This window comes from Lonchura striata, chromosome 4 (assembly GCF_046129695.1).
Source record: "Lonchura striata isolate bLonStr1 chromosome 4, bLonStr1.mat, whole genome shotgun sequence".
In the NCBI taxonomy this organism is placed as follows: domain Eukaryota; kingdom Metazoa; phylum Chordata; class Aves; order Passeriformes; family Estrildidae; genus Lonchura; species Lonchura striata.
In genome coordinates, this window is record NC_134606.1 from 65,450,566 (window position 1) to 65,472,967 (window position 22,402).

Below are 22,402 nucleotides of genomic sequence, written 5' to 3' on the forward strand. Positions count from 1 at the left end.
CTATCGCCACTAAGAATGAGCTATTCCTATTCAAAGAGACAGTGTTTCCAAGCAACCAGATCAGATGCTAAGTCAGCAAAAGCAAAACAAAGGGAAAGGCATTTAATGCATAAAATCTGTAGAAATATGTTTCTGAATCTGTAAAAAAAGTTAACACAGAGAAATGTGCAACTCTTAGTTGGAGTTCTGTTAGGACCATGTAATCTTAAGTGCCAGGTAAGCTAGTCCCTCCCAGTACTTATAAGTCACATAAAATAAATATAAATATGTCGCATATTTAGACAAAATATTTGCAATATTTCAGCCTACAAGTTTTCCTAAGAAAGTTGCTCTTCAAATTGCATGATAGGAAAATTCTGCATATAAATAAATTATAAAAAATGTTATTAAAGTTCACCACAAATAAAAAAAAAAAGCTGGCTAATATCCCAAAGGGAATCCTTTCACTATAGATGTTCTCTCAAATTATACTTGTGTTATTTCTCTCTGTGTTAATCAGACTTGAGTGGAGCAGCCAGACCACAAAGCTCTTGCAGTTCACACTCTCTGATGCAGGGAACTACATGCCAAATCCACAAAACCATTGATGACTCTAATACTTACATTCCAAGATAGTTCCTGTGGATACAGAAGACAAGTGCTTATTTGAAATTAGGTGCTGTGCTACTTGACCTCAGATGACTGGACACCTTCTGCACTGGCTAGCTGGAGCCCACAGCAGTGCCTTGGGGAAGTAGATGCATTTCCCTGTTAGGTTGCTCATGTTGAACAGAGCAATGCCTAAATTAGCCGAGTAGCAGGGCTGGCAAGAGCCTTTGAGGATTTAAATGCCCTTGGCTGCACTGGTACTGCCTCCAACCAGGATCTGTAGCTCAAAATCCTCCCCTTCATGCAGTCAAAAGCACAACATCCAAAATATATGTCAGTTAATTTTTTTTTCTAGACAAGTATTTTCTAAGTGTTTCGCAACTGAAATTCCAGAACAGTAAGTTGAAAGGTCAGAATTTTACATTATAATAATCAAACTGAATCTCTTGGGAGAGGGAGGTGGATTCCTTTTCTCTCAGCTAACAAATTGCTAAAACATTTAGCTAAAATCTCACAGTCTCAGTCCATGTAGACACCTGCTCTGAGGTTAGCAGCCTGCTTTGTGGCTCACTTCACCATTTGTAGTTGAAGCTTTAAGGAACACAGGAAAATGAGATCTTAACTTGTATGAGGATGCAAATAAGTCCTAATAGAAAGAATAACATGAGAGAGATTAATAAACTCGAGAGATGAAAGAGGAACGCAAATGAGTAATGATGTGCATTCCATCAAGATAATTTCCCTTTTTTTCTTTTTTAGTACTGAAGTAAAATAACCATGACATATGTATCAAATTCTTGTCATATGCTTTATGCTGTAATACAACTGTCTTTTTAATGACCAGAGCTTTTGTGACAGAAGTATAAAACACTTCTTGAAAACCAATTTCTGTATAAACAGAGAAAACAAAATATTTAGCTACCACATAGACAGAATGTATACTAAACTCTAAAAATTTAAGAGACTCTGCACAACACAGTGTATTTAGCCAAAAGGGAGGAAAGGGATTTCTCCAACTAGGTTAAATTAGGAGTCATACCAAATTCAAAGTTGTCTTTAGTTTTGTCACATTGCTTTCAGACTTCTAGGGTATATAAAGAAAATGTATGGCAATCTATTATGACACTTGTGGCATATTGAACTCCCACTACATCCCACAGTATCACTCCTTCACATGCAAAAAAATATGCACTTTCTGTAGGTAATCTCAATATATGGCACACTATGTACAGAAAGAGTGAATGCACTGGGAGCTGGCAAAATTTTGACTAGTTGATGAAAATGTGGTGGTTTGAAATTTACCATCATAACTGGTCATTTTTCATCTCAGACCTGGGCTTTACAGTAGTGTATTGTCCTCAGACCAGTGATGTTCCCCATCTGTTACTTCTTACCTCTCCCCAGAACACCTGTAATTCAGGAACTGCAGCTGCCTCTGTATGCTGTATCTGCTTTCACTGGGGCCACGAGGGACACAGAATTTTCAACATGCATAGGAATGGAGATTCCCCATTTTTAACTCCCCCTGCCGACTCTGATCTCTCCCGTCTCTGCCTCATAACTTTCTGGCCTAGGTGACTAAAATTCATTGTAGGAAATCATGCAGTAGCAAGGAACGGGAGATTTGTACAGCACATTTCCAGTCCTCTCTGTTTCCCTGATGATTAATCTCTGTGTACATCATGTGCCCCCAAAACAGCCAATGTGTTTATGGACAGGATTTCCAGCATCAGGCCATTGTTCAGTTAGCAGCTTCTGTGAACTGCCTAAATGAATGTCCAACACAGGGCTGGCTTGCAGATGCAGTGTTTCCTAATACTGATATGTCTAACTATCCCTGATATATGGCAATGGGCTTTGAAATCTGCTCCAGATTGTTCCAAATAGAGAAAAAACAAAGGCAAACTTCTGGGCTGTGTCCTAGCACAGAGTGTAATGAAGCAGCAGACATTTAAATTGCTGCTGCAATATTGGCCAAACTAGGGAAACACAGTAAGCCAAAACTTTTTGCCACTATGTTTGGATCAAAGTTTGTGTGTATTAAAATAATAGATGAAAGATGCTCAACACATTGTTACATTCTCTCCAGAGTTGAAAATGTGGGAGGAAAAAACCCCAGACTTTTGTAAAAAAACATTATTGAAGAGTTAAGACTCAAAGTACCCATGGTGGCTTTGCCTTTTTTTGTCTTGTATATTTGTACAGTACTTAGTCAAATCTAACCAAAAAGTAGCAGTCAGAAATATTTGAAGTATAAATAAAACCCATATATAGTGAACTTTAATCAAGAGAGACAAAGGTGTTTTCTCACTGGAAAAAAGTTGAGACTTTAGCACCCTGAAAGAGCTAAAGACACTGTAGAGGATGGATAAGAATTCAAGCACTGATAGGTGGCCCTTAGGAAGGAAAAAAATCAAGGAATTAAATAATGTTTAAACTCAGGGAAATACATTGCCTCAAAAAGATTTCAGTTTGTGAGAGCAACTAGACATAGTAATGGTAGTCTATAAATGCTGTGTAATGAAGACAGTAAATAGTGAGCTTGCAAGACATGGGTGAGTGGTCAGTGTAGGCATGCTCCAGAAGAACAGTGGATGTGATGTCCCCTGAGAAATAAATAATAATAAAACCTGTCCAAAATCTCAGATATGAAAGGCTATGGTATTTCTTTTCACGTCCCAGATACCTACATTAAAGGTGACATCTTGTCATTTGCTTTTTCTAACCACAGGATTCCTCCTGAAGTGACCCCTACTTTTTACCAGAGAGCATCTATTTTTGTGCAACTCCCATTGTAGCTAGTTTTCTATCTTTAAAAATCAATGTTCTGTGACTTAGGGGAGGGATAGAATTTAATTCCTGCTGATGTAATACTTTCTTGCAAACCCTTCTATATATTTATACTGGTGGAGACTCTGTGATTTCCGTGATTTACATTACTTGGAGCTGGTCCAAAAACCGCATGTTTACTTGTTCCATTTCTGGGTGACTGTATGAAATAAATTCCAACCTACTCTCATACACCTATCAATAGGAGCTTAGACCTAAGTATCTGATAAACACAGTCTTCTGGCATTTCAGAGGAGCAAGAGATCCACTTCATCTTTGGCAAGTAGGGAGGACTAAGTCTTTGCACTGAATATATGAAAAAGTGAACTGAAACTGATGATGGTGAGAGTTTATATTATCCTAAATTACAAGGGCTTGGAGGCCTTTTTCATTACCAGTCACCCCAATTAGCAAGAGCTACATTCAGCAACTTTAAATCAAATCCTCTGTGCTCCGGCTGAAGTAGGAACTTTAGCTTAAAATGAGGGGTTTGGGCTAATTTGTACATTTCTCAAGAGCAGGGTGAATATATGTAACTGGTGAACTTCTCAAGGCTTCCTCAGGAATGTAAATGGCCACTGTGTAATTCCTGAAGGACAGGTAGTGTAACTTGAGGTTTTAAAAGTACTAGACATATTAATATATTTTATCTGATAATTTAAAAATAACTACTTCTCCACTTGAGAAAGAGAAAAGCTGTTTTTCTCGCCGTCATTGTGATTTCACTTATGCTTTCTAGTGTTTATATGGAGTGGTCTCCAGTTGTTCATATAATACAATTTGGGAGTTACTTTTGTTCAAATAGATCAAAAACTGAGTTGTAAACTATTTTTGACAATGTCTAGTCCATCCTGCCCTAAAGTGTGAGCACATGTACCTAAACCATGCTTAGTGGATATTTATTTTATTGATGCTCTCTTCAAAATGTCCAGTGTGCTGAAAAACTTTACAGGAATGTGGCATAATAGGACATGCAAGGAAGATGCACAGCAAAGGGAGGATCTTGTGGAAAATGCATGAAAAAGATTTTCAATATTATTTTGTGGTCTGCTTTTCACTTCCAAAACATTTAATTCATTCTATTTAATACTGCCAGAGGTTTTGTGAGCAGAACTTTCATCTGATAGCTGCATCAAAAGTGAAACCTCTTGAACAATCCTGAATGACCTACCCATTTTCCTTTCTTTCAATTACACGAGTTCCTCTATGTGCAGCACTCCTAAGCCCACCTCACAGGTGCACAGGTTGTGCCCCCTAATGACTGACTTCTTGCTTGCTCATATTAATTTTACAGGACAGGATGTCAGTGAAGTCAGGATGATGTGACAGCTACTGCTTCTCCTGTATAATTTAGACTTTTTATCTTGTCACAAAAGGAATAATTTGTTATAATTTGTCCATAATGAAACGTGTGGGCTTATTCTTCCTCCAATTTCCATTTTGTCCAAGTGCTTCTCCTGGAAGATTTTCAGGCATGGGAGATTACCTGTCTAGATTGGTGCATTCACTCTTTCTGCCCCCACATCTCACGGGCAGTCATTCTGAGCCTATTTTTTTATCAGCTTGGACCCCAACAGATCAGTCAGATTTTCGGGAAGGGAAGGCAATAGGAAGCCCCCACTGAGTCAAAGCAAAGGCTGTTATCCCAGGATGCAGCCTGCCTGCCATCCACTGGCCAGAAGCAAATGAGGAGTGTGAGCAAAGCCAGGGCACAGGGATCCTTCCCCAGTGAGCCCCTTGTGTCCTCTGGAGGTGCCTCAGACAGCTTGTCTCTCTCATGCAACAAAAAGCCCTGCAAGCTGTCATAGTCACTCACATCAGATTTTAAACAGAAGTCCTCCTTTGTTCACAGCACTATTTGTTCACTATTTGTTCTCTATGTTTCTCCAGCTAAAGAGGATTTACTTCTTATTTTTGATGACATGATCTGTTCCCTGTCATTAAAAAAGTTAAACATTTTAATTGTATCACTGAAGATCTAAGTGATTTTCAGCTGTCTTGATAACTGAGATTTATATTGTTTTTAAAACAGTCATGAATCTAAAATTTTGGGTTATGCCTCACTTTGAGTCTCATGGTAAATGCAGTATGTCCCCTGTATATAATACTTCCAGAGGCATGGAAAGTACAACTCTTTCATCACACAAATTTTGGCCCTAACTGAGTGAACATTATTTCTACCCAAGAGGTATCTGTGCTGCAATTTCAGACCCAGTTGAACCTTTCTGTGTAAATATTTGGACATTTGAGGCATTGGAATTTCAACACAGTGCAGGACATTGCATAACAGACTGGCCAATATAATCCTAACAACCACTACAAATAAGTGCCTATGTTTCATTTACCCTCATATCATCAATCACTTGTTCCTATGGTCTATTGTGACAAATTTGTAGATTATACATCTAGGAACACTTTAAACAAGGACAAATTAAAAACTGTCTGACACTGAAATGTATTCTTCACTTATAAATATGCCCCAAAGAGAGGATTTGAAAAAACAGTAGGACAGCAGGTCCAGAGGAGTGATTTCACTGGTTAGCTCACTTACCAGCTGATGCACACAACTGATGCAGCAGGCAGTTCTTTTCCACACACCCCAGGGATCTCCTAAATAATTTTCTCTCTGCTGTATTATATTTGCAGCAGACATCTGTCGAGATGAAGTCCCCTATGAGTGGGACTCTTCCCAGCTGCTTGTAGAGTATTCTGTGTTCCTCTTCAGCCTGACTGAATGGCCTATAATAGACTCCCACCATAACATCTGTCTGTCTGGCCTTTCCTCTGATCCTTACCCATAAACACTCAACACCATCGTCACCATCATTGAACTCTAGGCAACCAAATCCCAACCTCTTGCAGGGAGAAGCCCTGATTCCTATTCTCAGGTTTTTCCATGGTTTCTACCTCATCAATAATTCCTGTGTCTTTGCTGCCATGTGGTTCTTCATCCTCTGCCCCTGCTGAGACAGCAGACTGAAGGACCTCACTAGCACATTGGCCCTCAAACACTGGTACGATAAGCCTGGGTTCACCCCAGGCTTTTTTTTTAATTTATTCCTCTTGCATTACTAAGTAATAACTACTGCAGCTTCAGTAGATTATTTTTTTAATTAGGCTTTAAAAAAAAATTCCATAGGTTTATTCTTGTAGCATCTGATCTCTTTCATGTGAGTTACAGCTTTATAATTAACTTCTAATGTGCTTTTCAAACTGTGACCTGGGTGTTCACAGTGGAAAGTATCCCACAAACATTTGAGAAGAGGTGAAAAAAAATTTTACTTTGCTGCAACCTTCCACTAGTACCGTGTTTCCCAGAAAATTGTTGCCCTTTAGGAATAAAGGCAGATTTGAACAACATGTCAAGTAAAGGAAAATCAGCCATTATAAATTAGTGTACCCTGTTATTTGCTGCTCCATGATAATTATTTACCATTATGGAGAATTTAGAAATTTTTACTTTTAGGTAAATCCCTTTTCTACCTGAAACAAAATATTATATTTTATATTAAATATTATATACAAAATACTTTTACATAATACTTCTTTTTCTGTTTTTATAATGGCTTATATTGTTACAACAAATAAACTAAAGGATTCTTGTTAGCATGCGTGGATTAGATATTTATAGGGAAGGGTAAGTTTTCTAAGGTAATTTTTCATTTGGAAAAAGTGCACTTCTGCATTGTTGTCACGTAGAAAGATGAAGGCACTTTTAAAGTTTGAATGTCAAGATTAAAGATCATAATTCAGGAGGTGAAAATATTAACACAGGCTTCTTGAAGAGGATACATAGAAGATCTTCACATCTAGGAATGACAAGGAAAGGAGAAAGTGCTGCCTTGAAAAGAACCGACAATTCCATAAGGTAAGATTAACAAGAAGAGTTAGCAGATATGCTAACATGATATCTTAAAGCTTTAAAAATATTTGTGTTCCAAGAGTCATAACCTACTTTATTGGTTTTATAGAGCCTTTGACTCTGTTCTGTGGGAAATATGAAGTATGAAATAATAGACCATTCTAGTAAAATGAGCATTATTGCAAAAAGGAAGAGAGATCAAAAGAACATGTTGAAAGAAAGTAGGAAAATAAAATGTCCGAGTTGAAAAAAGAGTAAATGTTGAGAGAAGCTCGGTGATTTAATGTTTCAGGATAATTCAGTAAATTTTGTATGTTTTTAGACAAGTTCCAGTTCAGTAAAATATCTTAACTATTCTTAGGCCAGTGAAGACACAAAATGGATTTTTAGATAGGATGCTGGTTAGGATTTTTAGCTATTTAGATAGCTGATTGTTTTTATCTTTTTTTTTTTCTCCCACCCACCTTAGAAGATAAGTAGATGGAGCAACTTGTTTCTTAATCTTTTGAATGAAAAATTAGTTTTAAATGGCCATGGAAAATCTGCATCATGAATCAATTAGTCTGTGGTTTGTGAGCAAATCTTGGTTTTGTTTACTTTCTTTTATGCACTTGAAGTTAGCTCTGCAAAATCAAGAGTTAGCTGTGTTTTACATGTAAGTGAAAATTACTATATATAAGCTAGGAATTACTATTTATTTACTGCATGTTATTTATAGTGAGCAGTATGTAAAATTATGTGGTAATTTTTCCTCTTTACATGAGCTGACCTTTTTAAGCTTACCCTTCTCAACTAAATAAATCTCACAATTCACTTTTCCCTTGCACACCTGTAAGTGAAACCACTGTCAGATGGGGAATATTAATGAATACTAAACCAAAAAAGTACATAGTTGTGGAATTCACTGCTTGCTCAGCTTATGTCTATACACAGAGGATTTTTTTTTTCTGCAGTAAATGAGGATTTATTCTACAGAATTTAAGCCTTTTTTTTCCCTCCATCCTTTAAAGCCCTAAGGTTTGTGTGGAGAACTTTTCATTATTAAATGTAACTTACAGGATATTGTTCAGTATGGAGACAGATAGGCAGGTCAGGCCTCTCACTGGGAGAGGTATCCCTTGAGTGGGAAATTATGAGAGCATCCCAAACCTCCTGGACTGAAAAAGCCTCCGTGGTCATGGTGAGTTCCCAACATGCTTTGGGGCCCCATGTAGATTCTCTGAAACCAATTGGATTTCTCCCCTTTGTACCACCCCTGCTTTTCCCCCTAAAAAGCCCAGTTTCTGCCCTGTTCAGGAGCGAGATTTTGTCCCTGGCTTTCTTTGCAGGGTGCTGGAATAAAGGAACAGCTACACTGTGCTTCTGTCTCTTTGTCCCTGTGTTGGCCAGGGCACACCTCACAAGGCAGAGCTGAAATCACTGCTAAGAGCTGAGCTGCCTGCACATTGCTGAGCTTACCTGGTGGCTGAAGGACTGCCTGAGACCCCTGGAAAGTTGTCTCTTGGGGGACCTGTCTTTGGGAAGGTTGTGTCCAGGTCGAGCCATCAGACCCCTGACCAGCCATCCGCAACAGTTCGGCAGCTAAAGTGTTTTGAAAAATAAGGATAAGAATTGTGAACTCCAGTGTTTTTATTACTGATTTTTCAAGCCAGTCAACAGTGTGAAGAAAGAACTCACTACTCTGTCTGTCCACCTGCTGACTTATACTGGGGAAAAGTTTCTGGCTCTTCTCCATCTCCCCTTGTCCTTTCCCACCACGCTTAAAAGCTGGGGGCTTTACAAAGTCAAGAGCTGTGGAAACTGAAGATGCACAGGGAAATTCCTACCCAGTGACCCTTTGGAAGAGCTCAATCTCTTGACAAAATTCTGTGTTCATTCCCAAGACAAACACTGCCATCAGTATTGGGGCATACTGTGATTTGAAAGCCAGCATCACTCTGTGCCTGAGGATGTGTGATAATATGCTTATAACCCCATTTAGCCAGAAATTTGCTTTGCCTGCCAGAAAGCCTTGCTGGGCTTCAGCAACTGGTGCAGCCAAAAGCAGTGTGTGAATGTATTTTCTGGACTGTACAGAAGGCACCCTCTCACAGACAATGAAAACAATCAGCAGCTTAACAGAAACAGGATTGATTACTTCAAATAAAACCGTATCTTGTTTCAATCAATAGCATGATTATGCTGTTGCTTTACTCAGGGGCAAAGATAGGAAGCATTTTTATACAGTCCAAAAACACGTAGTGGTTTTTTTCCCTGCTGGTTTTGAGGAGCCTCAATACTCAATAACAAAACATAGTTCTTTCAGTCATGAGCTCTGCTTTTGACGCCAGTTTCAGGAAGATTGTCTAAGGCCATATTTCATACTAGTATGAATGTGTTTTTTTATATTTCCATCAACAACCAAAAAGTGTGTTATGTAAGTGTGAACATGTCATAACAACTTTTGTGTTAACCCCTGTAAGAGCTTCTCCACAGCAATTTTGAAGAACTTGGGCAGAGCAAAGAGAGTGATAATGTATAAAGGAACAATTTTAACATCTATGTTGTGTTGACTTCATTTGGGAATGAAGAGACTTTAGCTGATGTCATTTCAATACCAACCTAAAAGCAAAGGTATACCTTTTCCTTCCAAGGGATTACAGGTAAAAAATGTATGTGCCAGCCGAAGATTTTAATCTTTTGATAATATGTAATTTTGGTAACTGCTGAAATAATACACTTCTTATCCTGCAAGATGCAGTCCCTTTCAGGGTTCAATATGATCAATTTTACTGATGTTTTAAGAGTTTCATTCTGTCCACACAACTGAGTATGGCTTGGAGCTTACTGGCTCTGTCAAGTGCTGTGAAGCAAAGATTACATAAAGAGATGTATTTAAAGGATGTCAATTATTTCAATTGTGGCAAAAGAGTAGTTGATTAAAAATTTTCTTTGGTTCCCAATTTTTACTGTGAAGAAAAGAATCCTGGCTTCTAAGGAACTTTAATGTTTGAGTCAAGGGATATGCAATCAATCTTCAGTTTGTTTAGATCATCTCTTCATACAGAATATCATTGTGCTTGTTCTTATGTTGTCTCCTCCAGATGTTTTCAGTTTTCCACAAAATAGATTTGGGATTAACTTGTTTAATGCACTTCATTTTGTTTGCATGCCCTAATTAAGGATGAAATATGTGCTTATCAAGATATTCTTATGTAGAGGCAAAGGAAATTGTGTAATGTTTATGATACTGTTTTATATTCTAGCTTAGGAGCCTGAATCTTCAGATTTGAGCACTCAAAATTCTTTTTCTTGACAAAATTTGAACCTTCCTGACCTGTAAAAATGCTTATAAACAGAAGGTCTTCTTGCAAGGTCTTCTAATAAAATTAATCTGATACAATTGCAGTAACGTGCTTCTTACCACTTTCTCCCTTCCTTTTTGTACTCTCACATTTAATCTTATAGAATATTTTCTCATCAAGTAGTTGCTAGTCAAGTAAAATGTTCCTTTAAAAGTCTGCTTTTAAGTTTTTATTCAGCACTTCACTATTTCCCTCTCAAATTTCTTAAAAACTTCTGCAATTTTGATATATGTGCTGCTATAACCCAAATCGAGGAATTTTGGTTGTTCTGTGGCTTACTCTTGTATTCTTTTCAGGCCCTTATGTTTGCCCTTCTGCAGCCTCTGGGAAAATAACATTCACTTATTTGAACATGCTAGGCCATTTAAGGTTATATCTGTCTGTCAGATAGCTCTTTTTGCTCTGTCCTTCATATTAACAAATTTCACAGAAGACAAACCCATCTTGCTATGAAAACGTCTTGTAAAATGTGTATATGAATAAAAATGTTGCACAAACTAACCAGAGGCAAAGATCTGTCACAAGTCTGCTTAATTACTCTCTTACTCACCAATGCTCTTTGCATTATTGAAAAGCCTATAAAATCAAAACACTGCCTTCTACAGCTTGAGCTCCTGACTAAAAGTAGTAATAGCAGTTGTTAAGAATTAGACTCAGGACAAGCAAGTTTATGCCTAAACCCAAACTCACAAATGTGGTTTTAATGTGCAAAGAAATTGTGACACATTCTTCAGCAACAGAATGAAAACCTAAACCATTCCCAGTGAGAAGATCTTGCTATATCTAATACTTGTTCAACTATAATATCTTCTTGTGATACTATTTCAAGCCAGCAAGAATACCAGGATCCTTACAGCACTGCGAACACAGCCGAGATCTTTTGGACAAGAAATCTTAAACCACCATCAGGTTCTTCTGTAATCTGTTTATTTGGTCACATTTTATGTTGCTTGTTATGGTGCCCTCCTCGCCAAGAGCCTTCATCAATCCTGCTCTGTCCTTGAAGTTTCACTACAAGCACTGAAATGGTGACAAACTGACACACGAAGAAGTGTCTCCTAGGTCTGAGTCAGTGCTGCTCCATCTGCTGTTTAGCAGGGGTTCATGGAAAAGGAGCTGGCCCAAATGCTCCTATTAAAAGTGAAAATAATTTCATTTATGCATAAAACCACATTAGCCTTATTTAGCAGAGCCCTTGTTCCTCAGTGTGTGGAAAATGTGTATTTGTTTGGCAGTGAATCCAAGCAGTTGTTTGTTTTTAGTCTCAGGCAATAGGCAGCATGTAACCATTGGCCTTCTCCCGACTTTGATCATTGCCTTATCAAACAATGCTACTTCCATGAGCTCTACGCACAGTTTTAGCATGGCATAATTTCTCAAAACACACATTTTATAGCTAATCTGTGATAATTATAACTTAATTTGGAGAAGAGGAGGGTGAGAGGACAAAAAGTTTATTTGCTACTACATGTCTGGAGCTCTGTACCATCATCAGACAAAGTACTGTATAATTTGCAGCTTTACCTTGTAATATCTCTAATAGTGTGATATTTCTAACTACTTTTTCTTGTATGTTTGCAAATTTCATTGTTAATAACAATCTTAATCTGGTATTCATTAGCCTGTTAATTATACTGTCATTTAGAAACCCATGTTTCCAATTAGCTTTAATGACAACATCAGAATCATTTTTCTGTGCTGCCATTTTTGTGCAACATTTTCCTATTCAAACTGCCTGCTGTTCTATCTTAATTAAATTTAATAGCAGTAATGGTAGCTTATTGGGGACTTTTTAACCTCATTTAATGTCAGACCATTTATACTAGTTTGAAGTAGGCACTGAAAAAGTTTGCATTAATCCAACTACTTTTAAAATAAGCAAGCTTCGCTTTTCAGATTATTTTAATTAAGGCAAAATCCCTATGAAAGGTGAAACTCCCTATCTGTGCAAATATGTAGAAATATTAGGGGGTTTTCTAGGTATAATGAAGATACATTAAAAAATCAACAGTATCAAGAAACACTAAAGCACTAATATAAAGAAGGAAGCCATAATTTTTTGTTTGTTTTAGTAGAGAAGAAAAGGGTGAAAAAGCTGTCAGTGTCATTAATGGCTCAGTATTGCAATTCTGACCAAATTTTAGGTAGGGAATGTTTGCAGCATTTTTTATCTTGGGAAAGCTCCACAGGGCCTGAATAATATGCTTAGTATTATGCAGCACCCTTGAAGTTGCACTGTGAGACTAAAATCATGGTTCTCATTAAAAATAATTCTCTTTTCAGCCTATGCAAATTTAAAGCCCTTCAGAGAATCTTTCTTCAGAGAATCTTTTCCATAGAAATGTAGATTGAAAGAGATGCTAGAGGTCACCTACTCCATTGTCCTCCTCAAGCAGTCTGTCTAAACCAATACCATTTCTGAATAAAAATTTGCTGGACCTTACAGTCCTATTGTGGTATGAATTTGTGTGTTTATTACACACCACAAAGGTGTAACGGGCAGCTTCTGCTCAGCTTTACTCACTTCTCTAAATCTTGCTGTTAGGATCAAACATCACCATTAGATCTGGACAAGAGTTTCATAGAATCATGGAATCATTTAGGTTGGAAAAGATGTTTAAAGAATTGAGTCCAACAATTAATCCAACAGTGCCAAATCCAGCACTAAACCAGGTCCCCAAGTGCCACATCAATACATCTTTTAAATACCTACACGGGTAGTGTTTTAACCAGCAGCCTGTTCCTTCCCTGTTGCAATGCTTGACCACCTTTTAAGTGAAAAAAATTTCCTAACATCCAGTCTAAATCTTCCCTGGTGCAGCTTGAAGCTGTTTCCACTTCTTTTGCTTATTAGCTGTGAAAAGAGACCAACCCACAACCTCTTTTCAGGGACCTGTAGAGAGTGATAAGATTTCACCTCAGCCTCCTTATCTCCAGACTGAACAAGCTCAGTTCCCCCACATGTTCAACATCCAACTTGTGCTTCAGACACTTTTTTTGACCAAAACGTTCTGTTTCTCCAAATATACACAACACCGATTCTTGCTTTCCTAATATAAGATGCCAAAAATCCTCTGTCTTACAAGCCATGTGTCTGGTGGCTTCTCAGCTTCACACAATTAATTAATTTCCTTTTTGGTTGAGAACTACGAGCTTAGTCCTGTGTTTGTAGCTTGTGTTCATCAGCTGTGATGGGCTAAGCTTGCATCTTCTTCTGTTACAGAAAGGACTTTGCTGGTTGTGCTCACAGAACTGGAAAGTGTCCTTTGTGCTACTCTAGTTTCACTTAAGGTATGATTTTCTTCAAGAGCATGAAGTCTTTCCACCAACAGAAGTAACTGAGTGGTGGTAACAAGAATTTTTCATCATGCAAGCCTGACTGTGGGATGTATCCTTTCTCCTCACCTGAAATTTCTCCCATCTGGTTTTTCCTAAGTAACTTCCTGAAAATCACAGGAAAATGGGTTACTAATTTTGGGGTTTTTTTGTATAAAATTGAAGCTACAGTAATAATGTACCTGTGCAAATATGGACTTTTGGACTGTGCAGGGCTACCTGTATGCAGGAGATCTTAGGAGAGGCTTCCTTATCCGTTAAGTAGCAGAACCTTGGCAGGGGCATGGTCTTTTCTGGCTCAAGTTGCAGCATCAGATGAAGAAGGGGAAGGATGCAGGACAGTACCAGGCTACACAGGAGTGACCAGATGAAAAGATTCCATTCTGTGTGCTCCACCAGTAGTTTCAGAGGATATCTAAGCACACACTCTTCTATCTTGTTTTGTTACCAGAAATACACCTAATGCTGACAGACAACAATCCCATTATTAGATCGTGTTATTTTTAAAGTAAGACTTGTAGCTCTCCTGTTTATAGATTACATATAACAATCAAGATAATTTGGATGACCACCAGAAGAAATTATTTTTGACTATTGAGGTATTAGGAATAATTTGAAATGTTGCAACCTGAAAGTAAAATGGAATGGGTAAATACTGAGAAGAGCATTTTGTAAGTTTGATACCTTTAATCCTAGTAGGAAATTGTTGTGCCCTCCTTTTTATCTGCCCTGAAAATGGGGCTGAAAAGGGCTGAAGGAGGAAGGATGTCCTGGGCAGTAGTGCTCTGGCTGTTGTGCAAAGGGGACACCTATTACCTTTGAGAGATAGGTAGGGAAGGCTTGGGAAGGCTTGGTGTGGCACCAGCACGGGTCCTGCACTAAGTGGGCTGATACACACCAGACACGATTTTTCTATAGCTCTCCCTGGGCTCACTTTATCTGTCTAGGAAGCTGGCACAGCTGCATCACTCCTGTTAACTCCTGAAGGCAGGCTGAAGTATCATTGCTCAACAGTCTTTTCCAGGGGGATATGTCCTCATAAATTCTGTCTATTAAAACCCAAGGTCAGCATTCATCTGTGTCCTTATCCCTATGCAGTGGTATCCCTGCACTATGTAGGAATCTGGTAGGGTGAAAATTATGAGTCAGAGCTACCTCTAAGCTAGCTGTCCAGGACTGACAATGTGAAAATCCTTTCTGTGCTTTCCTGTGCAGCTGCAGCAGGACAAAAGCATTAAAACCCAGACACATTACTCTCCTACACTTCTGTCATGATTTGACACTAGCACAATGCCAGTGCCCCCATGAAAATGCAGCCCCTCAATTGAACGCTGTGAAATGCGATCAGGAAACAGAACAGAGCAGGCCCAAGCTTAATAGCAAGGGGGAAAATTTTATTAAGCTACTACTACTATACTACTATAAAAGAAAAAAAGAAAGAAAAACACACACAAAATCCAAAATTAAAACCTTTCAAAACATTCCTCCTCCCCCACCAATTCCAACAAATCACAGTGAGACACAACTTGGACCCCCAATCAGGTTTCCACCCTCCAGACAATCGATACTCAGCCCCTTCGAGGGAGGCAGGAGTCTCTCTTGTGCCACAGACTCCCAAGAAACACAGCTGCCCTGTGCTTCCCTGTCACACATGGCACCGCCCTGAGAAAAAGTTTGCCATGGTGACACTCTCCTTTCCATGCACAGTGCTCTCACCACCAATGCATGGATGGACAGACTGCTCTTAGGATTTTTTTTCCTTTCAAGGATGCTCTGCCAAGAGGGGAAAAAACAACAGTTCAGTTTTTCATTTTTTTTGGGACCACAGTCTCCTCATTTTCTTCCTCCCCTGGGGCCGAGGGTCCAAGAACAGAGATCTTCTTCTCTTCTTCTTCTCTGAAAACAGGGGGCACCACCACAAACCTCCCCAACTTTTCTCTGTTCACTCCACTTCTGTCTTCTCCCAGCTGAAGCAGCTCTCTTGGCTCACTGGCATCCTCCTAAAATACAGTCCCTCTTGGAGGAGAAATTCAGTTCAGTCTATGGCCAACAAGAAAAAGTCCAGCCAAAAATCCACTCCATCATCTTCCCCCCGCAATCTTCTTCCCGTAACATCCCAGATCCCTGACTCTCTTCCTCTCTTTCAAACCGAGGAGGAGTAAAATTTCACAAAGCTCAAGGAAGGGTTAAAATTCCTGACTCTCTGGCTGGCTCTCTGCCTGATCTCCAGCTCTCACAGGCAGCTGGGCACCTTGCAGACCCCGCTCTCCTCCTTCCCCACGGTGTGCTGCTGGCAGACCGACACTGTCTCTTGAGAGAGAGAGAGAGAGAGAGAGACTCTGGGGGGAACGGAGACATCTCAGTTTTCTCCACCCTTCCATCTGCAGGGGGTTCCTCTCCCAAAAGTGGCTGGGCACCTTGCAGACCCCGCTCTCCTCCTTCCCCACGGTGTGCTGCTGGCAGACAGTCGCTGTCTCTTTCTTGAGAGAGAGAGAGAGACTCTGGGGGGAACAGAGACATCCCAGATTTCTCCACCCTTCCATCTGCAGGGGGTTCCAGTCCCTCCACCCTTGGGCCCACCTCGGTCAGGCCACGGGCCTTCCCCTCCCCACCCAACCACCGCCGGGCAGGGGCGAATCCTGCACTGCACACTGACCGGAACCAAAAAGAGCGAGTTCTCCTGGGAATTCTGCTTTTAACCCCTCTGTGTTCTCAGAGGCGTGTCCGCCCTCAATTGGTCACCCCAAGTGTCAATATCCAAGTTGACCTCTTCCTTCCAAGATTCTTTTTCCTGTGTCAAACCACAACAACTTTCAACCCTGTCTTTAAACAAGCTTAGCTCCTGCTTATTCTGTTTTCTCTTAGTTCTGTAGCAATTTCTATTTCAATACATTTTTCTTCACAGACTCTTGGGTCTCTAGTTTTCATCCAGTATTTATTTTAAATATTAATTGTAATTCTATGTTTCCTTCGTACAAAAATTAATCTTACTACAGCGTCTCTTCCCAGTAGATCTTTTGTGTTGCAACACTGAGTGTTTTTTCTTAACTTACAGTAATTAAGAAAATGTGTTTCTCCAGTAGACCCTGTGAGTAGTCAAAGTTTAGCTTGGAAAAGGCCTTTAGGATCATTAACTGCCAAAGGGAGCAAATTTAAGGAAAATTTGCCTAGCAAAGGCTCATGAAGATCAACTTTGTGAATGCAGCAGTTTCTCAGTGTACTCGTATGTGCTGATGGTGCCTTGCACTGCTGGGTGCCTTCAGTGGTTGATGGGATTGCAGAAGCCTTTTCTGGGATCAGGAGAGAAGACTGCTTTTAGGCACATTGAAGTGAAAATAAGCTGTGAAAGCTAAAGGCAGATAGAAACTAAGATGAAGTTTAAATAATTCTCAGTTTGCAATTCAGAAGCAAATGAAAAGGACATTTCAGGATTACAAATGAGTGGAAGGAATAAAGGTGAATTGAGGATTGAAAAAAAAATGGGCAGGGAAGAAAATCATGCAATATGATGTCAGTTTGATATATACCTATCTGTTAAGTTTGCCTGAACTCAATAGCAAGTAATAGAATAGTTTGAACAATACTAGTTTTATAAATAAGTTTTATTGCTTAACACTTCTAAATCAATATGTGAAGATGGATCACAAATTCTATCTTGTGTATATAGTAAGTTTTTTTGTCCACCTCAGGAAACTTTTGGCATTTCTTGCCCAGTTTTCAGAATAATTTTTCAGATAGATTTTTTTTCTTCTATTTCTAAAAAGAAATTAGTGTGCATGAAGCATAGCTTGACAGTTAAAGGACACAGTCAAAGGACTTGCCACACTTTGCAGAAAAAATTGAACATTATCTAGTTGGAGTTCAATCCACAGAACACTGGACTGTAAAACAGCTGCAGCCAGGGGATAGAAGTGGACAGAGAAATGGACAATAAATGTTTAATATGGGAAGTCCTCCCTGAAGTATGTCTTGGTGAAATTTATTGCAGTGTCCCTTCTCTTTCTATTTCTTCATGTTGAGTGTATTATTTAGCAGCATTATTTAGCTGAGGCTTTTAGGGTGTATTTCTGAGGTGATACAGATTGTGTGTCGTCTTTCAGATAGACTCATTAAGAGAACTGACACTGAAAAACAGGTATTTCAAGGTATTAAGTACCCTAAATTCCAAACAATGGTTGAAAGCCAAGAACAGTGAGGACCATGTAATGCAGCATAAAAATGCAGTGCGCCTGAGCAGACATTATAACAAACTAGGAAACTAAAAGTAGAATTCTTTAAATCTCTATCTTTTATGAGGAACCTACTTGAATACCAAGAGAAATACTGAGGACATGGAATTTGATTTAAAAAAATCTAGGATTTATAAATGAACATAAGACAGGCCTACCTCAACCCTTTCTGTATGCACAGCTTGTGTGTGGCCTTACCTGTTCTCTCTTCTGGATGAATGTTGTCGTGGAGAAATGCCACTGACCATGAACATGTTTTCTGTAAAAAATTCACTGCCACTACTACAAAAGCAGTTCTTTCAACACAAGCTAGAGGAGAAGTTTTTTCTGCTTCTTTTTGACTTTCAATATAAATAGCAGAATACAGGATCAGACACATTCCTCTCAAAACCTTTTTAACAGGGATTTCACTAGATGATACAAGACCTAACTTGCAGCTAAATGGTTCAAAGAAATTGTGTGAAAGCAATTGGTTATCCTGTGTCTGAGGCATCATTTCTTCCAAACTTTACTTTTTTTGGGAGCACTGAGCAAGGGTGTCCTCAAAGATCTGATGGTGTTTGATAGTGTTATGTGTAACGAATATAATTTGTGCCAGTATAATATTATATATGTAATATTTGATATTATTAGGAGGATGCACAAGTCAGCACTGGGAGTTGCCCCACATATTTGGAAACTGGTCTCTGATAAAACCTCATTTGTAAGCTAATACATGTGGCTCGTCAGGAGATGGGAGACGGGTCATTTCCCAAGGTGATACATGAACGCCTGGGCGATGATTATCCCGGCAACAACTCAAGATTGGAATCGCTGGAATCCTCCGGGCTGATACATCTGAATGCCGTGTTCCAGTAACCACATCAGGGAGATTCATCACTTCCCGGACACCAAATTGTTCAGCTTAACGCAGAGAAAAGAGACCTTATGAATATGTGGGACTTCGACTGAAAAGAAAAGGCTGATTGCCAAAATCCCAACCTCAGGCGAAATATTCCCTATAAAAACCGCTTGTACCGGGAAGGTGGTGTATGGCATAGGGGGACCCTCTGCTGAGGCTGTCCACTCTGTGATGCACCCAGTGCAGATACCAGGCTCGGCACTGTCCTTTGTCTTGTGGCTGGCTTAGATAGAATTCAATTGCTATAATAATTTTTTTTTTATTTTTATTTTTAATTCGGCTGGATCAATTTTTATCCATAACAGTAGTAACAAGTGTACCTAATTTCTGGGCAGATATCCAGTCTTATTCAATTTCAGCTAGTAACTTCTCTTTGATTCTTTAAGTATAAAAAAGGCTGTCCATGTTTGTATAACCCCTGAAAATAAGAGGATTTTTTTTTATCTATGTCTTTTCCTGATTTTGGTTTCTTGGGCATAAACATATCAGGTACTAACCAGGAATTTTAAGACTGTCCTTCACAACATCTGTTCAAATCCCCAGCCTAGAACTCTCCAAAGTTTAATTATATCCTCCTTTTCAATAAAAAACATGGTGTCCAATGAAAACCACCTTCATAATGAAAGTTAGTTGTTTGTCATTCCTGTTAATGCTGTGGTTCCAGATGCAGAGTACATTGTCAATCCCTCAGCTGAATTCCTGGGCCTCTGAGTTACTGTGCCTAATGCTTGGGCTTTGATCTATTTTGGGATCAAGATGACCCTTTTCCTTATAAGACTGTTGCCACTTGATTGTATCCTTCCTAGAAGGCAGTATGTATAACCAGAAACTGACAAAATAGCCCTACTGGAATATTTTAATGGGCAAACGAGGTCCAGCATTGTTTGTGACTCTTGCCTGAAGGATGAAAAAAAATCTGTCTGGAATTCAACAGGCTTCTTCTGATGCCATGCCCTTGCTGCCTATATAGTTCTTAGCACAGACTGAGGGAAGTGTGTGCTTAAATAACCTGTCTGCTACTGGCCAGGGGAAGCACAGGAAAAAACTCCTGAGCTTCTCAGAGCTGGGAGGCTCAATTGTACAATTTCAAAAGAATGATATTATCTTTCAGAGCCTGGGTTTTGTGGTGTAGGAATGTTCTGAGAGAACACCTACTGGATGGAGACTTTCCATCTTGCTTTTGAAATCCTGCCCGACTCAGAGAGTGAATTAGGAATGACAATTTGGTGTATGTCTGGAAATCTAATTGCAGATGCCTGGAGAAGTGTAAAGTGAGTCTAGTCAAGAAAAGGAGGTGTGAAGTTTAGTGTTTAACATACTGGTTAGCAGCAGCATGCCTGCGGGGGGAAAGAGGAGGGGGAGGTAAGTATTAACTACAGCTTTGGGCATAAACACTTACATTGCAATATCATTCTTGTTCATGTTACCCTTTTCTTGAATCCAGCTTCATAAACACAGGAACAGTAGGGAGAACATTAGTCAGATTGTTTAGGATGCTATTGCACTGACAGCTAAGCTCAAGGAAAGATGCTGACAATTCATAGGTCAGAGGAAAAAACTTAAGAGTATGGGTACAACAAAATGCCAAGATTTGTAGGATCTTTTAAAATAGAGGGTGGTTTGTTTAGACTTTTCAAAAAAAAAAAAAAAAAGTTCAAATCAAATAATTTTGGGACTTTCCAGTGCAGAAATAGTAACATAATTTTCAGATTCAGCAGGAGAAATTGCCCAGTAACACTGACTGCAGTGCTGCAGTGATTTTTATCACTACATTTACTGCTGTTGTCATTTGGTGTGCAAGAGGAGTTTTTAAAATGAACTTTCTTTCCTATTCCATTAATTATCTGAGGTTTTTCACAACACCTATTTCTGCTACCTTTGAAACTGTTGTAAAGCCATATGCTACAGAGCTAGAGTGATAAGATATATGGAGACAACTTTGGGCAATGTACACACAGCTGGCTGAAAAGATTTTAGGAAATATATCTTCATATTTGAAAAAAAAGAAAGAAGGTCAAAATGGTGAAAAAAATTTAAAAAGAAAAAGCTTAGCTGGAAGTATATTTGGAAGCTTTTGAAACATCTCTGTATAGAAGAAGACAAAGTTGTTGCTTATCATAAATGAGAGAATGGTTTGTGTTGGAAGGAACCTTTAAAGGTCATGTAGTCCAGCCCGCTTGCCTTGGGCAGGGATCTGATAACTCTCTGTGAATCGAAGCTCAGAACTTGCACAATATTTACTCAATGCAGCAATAAAAGGTGTGGGTTTGTTTGGTTTTTTTTTTTTTAAGATAAATTAGCTTTTTGTTGCTCATAAATCCTTTTTTTAGGGTTGTGGCAATATCTTCATGCACATTTTGATAATATGTAAAATTGGAAGAACTCGTCTGTCTAAATGCTGACACAGAAACTGTCCATCACTGAAAAATTTCTTGTTATCTTTTACCTACAACAAATAGTGCCAATTTTTCCCCCTAGTCTATCCAGATGACTGGTTTTTAATTTCTATGCAATGAAATTCCATGATCAGCTGCTAGACCACTGGTATGAGAGAGGATACTGGTAGCAAATATTTCTCAAAAAATTTCTACTTTCTTTCCTGCTGTCACTCATATCTAGCTTAATAACTTCTGTACTTTCAGATATTTATACTCTTTAGCAAGTATAAAACTGCTAGTGTTGCAGATGAATTCCACAAGCACTTCTTTTGCAGTGCCACCTTCAACTAGGAGTCCCTGGATGAGGTTTTAACAATGCAAATGAAATATATTGCTGCTTCAGAATAAGCTTCCTATAGGAAATGTTCCTCCTGCTTTCTCAAGGTGGATGCCCATTTAATGGTTTTGAATGATAGCTGTCAGACACTCACCAAAATCTTGACAATATTTTTCATTATTTCTATGCAATTCCAGCCTGCCTTATGCTGTCCCCTTTATACAGAGCAATTGTTCTACAGGTTTTTCAGAAAATCAAAATTTCAGAAAAGTATGAATACAGACTCAGTTTTTCTTTTGGAAAATTCTGGAAGATTTTGTGAATTGTGATATTTCACAGGAAATATTTAGTCACTTGAAAAGATTTCTCCTGTTTTTCATCTTAAAAAGAAAATGAAGTTACCGGTACAAAGTGAAGACCTCTTTAGAAAGCCTCTAAGTTTGCACATATTAACATTAATGTTAAATAGGCAATATATAATAATTTGCTGGGGATACTGTAGAACTGTCTAAACTGTTTTCCTATAGTTCCTGTTTGAAAATCTTATCACAGAATAATAGAGGGAAGGTTTGCACAGAGAAGCAGTATCTCCTCTTAG